Source organism: Rhagoletis zephyria, unplaced genomic scaffold, assembly GCF_001687245.7.
Source record: "Rhagoletis zephyria isolate East Lansing unplaced genomic scaffold, Rhagoletis_zephyria_1.1 Rzeph_scaffold_00524, whole genome shotgun sequence".
In the NCBI taxonomy this organism is placed as follows: Eukaryota; Metazoa; Arthropoda; class Insecta; order Diptera; family Tephritidae; genus Rhagoletis; species Rhagoletis zephyria.
The window spans coordinates 17061-19642 of NW_016157608.1; the positions used below are offsets into that span (position 1 = coordinate 17061).

The following is a 2582-nucleotide window of genomic DNA, read 5'->3' on the forward strand; positions in this document are numbered from 1 at the left end:
AAGGCGAATTGTGTAAGTGCCTCATGTGTTGCTTGGTGTTAAAGCTGGATTATGCAAGACTTAAGGCCGTTCCACATAGAACTTTCGCGTTCGCTTTGGCGTTGGCGTTGGTTTGACAGAACGCACGTTAAAAGTATGATTGCTACAATGAACGCTTGGCAGCGAAGGCTTGGGCCTCTAAATTAAAATACTAACGACAGATAAATTAATATTTCATATCAATAATTNAGCTGGATTATGCAAGACTTAAGGCCGTTCCACATAGAACTTTCGCGTTCGCTTTGGCGTTGGCGTTGGTTTGACAGAACGCACGTTAAAAGTATGATTGCTACAATGAACGCTTGGCAGCGAAGGCTTGGGCCTCTAAATTAAAATACTAACGACAGATAAATTAATATTTCATATCAATAATTGCATTAAAAGCTATATTTCTTGCCCGCACTTGATTAAAAAAGAAACATATTTCACATAATTTTATTTATTTGCTACAGCTGACGAGCGACGCACGCGAAAAGTTGAGAGTTGGGCATCTTTTTGCTTTGTGTTGGCGTGAGCGTTGTCGATTTTTGGCTATGTGGACGGCTGCATTTGAATTCATGCATTCATAGTCACCTATTGAAGCGACGCCAACTTGACTTGCCTTACCTAGAAACAAGGCGAATTTGTTTTGGGTAACTACATACACACGCTGTTTTCAAGTCAAGTCAAGTCTAATGGCCCTATTATGTACGGCGACTGATAGCCGACGCGTTTGCTACTGAGATAAATAGTTTCGGCCCTCCAAATAGATCTGGAAAAGAGTGGCAGCGGGTAATTAATTTTTACAATAATAAACATACTGCAATGAGCATTCTCATGGATGTATACATTTGTGTAGGTATGGATTAACTACAAGGCCAAAACAAAAAAGAAATTGAGTGCAAATAATCGAAACACAAGAACGATTGGTGGAGGCCCATCAGAGGAGCAAACGTTATCAGCACTCGAGCAAGTGGTGGCCGATATTTTGCACACAGACGTAAGCGTAAATCCACCCGGCAGTGTTTGGTATTGTAGAAATGGACGAAGACGAACAAAACGTAGAGCCTTCATGCAGTTCCTCGCCAAATATTTCAGTAACTGTTCAAAAAAAAAAATCAAATATAATAAATAAATAATATGTAAGGAAGTGATCTCAATTTTAAAGATTCTATGTTTAAAAGTTTTCTTTGGGCGGATTATAAATCGCACCAAGTAATGTAAGGAACGAGAAGAACTGAACTTGAATATCTTATTTTAAATACTTCAGAGGCTTTTTATAGTAGGTACAAAGGAAATAGTGCTTTATTCATATGAATATATATATATTTTTTTTAGTTAAATGTGAACTATTTTTGTTGCTTTTTCAAATCAATAAAGGGATTTTATTGTATGAAAGAATTCATCAAGTTATTTCTTATTTCTTGTGCTAGAATATTATGGCTGTTTCAAAATCAGGATTTGTATCTGTCTCTATAGTCTCGGCTTCTATACTTGGTTCTTCAAAACGTGAATCAAAGTGACGTCCAATATTGTAAATGGCACAACCCGAATTTATGATGGCAGTTGCCTTCTGTGGTGCATAGTGAAGTCCGCGCTCAGAAGATAGGTATCTGAATTTTGATTTCAAAACGCCAAAAATCCGTTCTATAATGCTCCTCGCCTTGCAATGTACATTGTTGTATTTGCTTTCTGGACTACCACTTACTGCGGCTCGAAATAGAGTCACCAGATATGTCCCCAACGGAAACCCAGCATCACCTACAGCAACATACAATAATTAATTAACTAATACATTTGTTAATTCTTTTACAAGTAGGCAGATCCTGAAACCAGTTTTCATCACACGTCGGCAACTTACTATATGGATCCGAAACAAGCTAATTGGATACAGAATCTTCCTATAGATTGTGCTTCAAAATATCACCTAAAAGCCATGTATTTTCTCCTGTGTTATTCGACATAATTTCCTTGACGGTACTATTATTCCATATGAAGGAATCATGCGTGGCTCCTGGCTATCTGGCATCGACATGCGATATGTTCGTATTGAAATCGCAAACCTAGGTAATAAGGAATTTGTGTGTATCCAAAATAAACATACGAAAACTACCTTACCATTAACGCGTTTATACTGAAAAATCCTTTTCTGTTTATGTATAGGTGTTTCAGTTCCTTTTCAGGTGCTGAAATGTGCACATGAGTGCCATCCACACAACCCACTACACATGGAAATCTCCTCTTATTATAAAAATTTATTTTGCTTTTATTCTGCTCTTCTTCGCTAATATCAAATTTGGTGTGCTTGGGACAAATCTTCCGCTCGATTAAAGACGTAACTTCAGTTAGTATTACCGACATAGTGGGTTGGGAGATGCCAATATTGAAATTGTTCCCTTGGCATTCTTAATAACTCCCTTCCGTAAAGAAACGGAGCGCTGCGCAGAGTTTCAGGATTCGAGGTACCGCAGTTGACCGAAAGCTGCTTTTGAAATGAGGGGATAGTTCCTCCAACAAGTAAACAAATGCTTCTTTTGATATCCGAAAATTGCTTACGAATGTGG

The 2582-nt window shown here is 37.9% G+C and overlaps 1 pseudogene; it reads right to left on the reverse strand.

Moving 5' to 3' along the window:
• Nucleotides 1-1447: 1447 nt before the first annotated feature.
• On the reverse strand, nucleotides 1448-2379 carry LOC108360133 (putative nuclease HARBI1; annotated as a pseudogene).
• Between the last annotated feature and the right edge of the window lie 203 nt (nucleotides 2380-2582).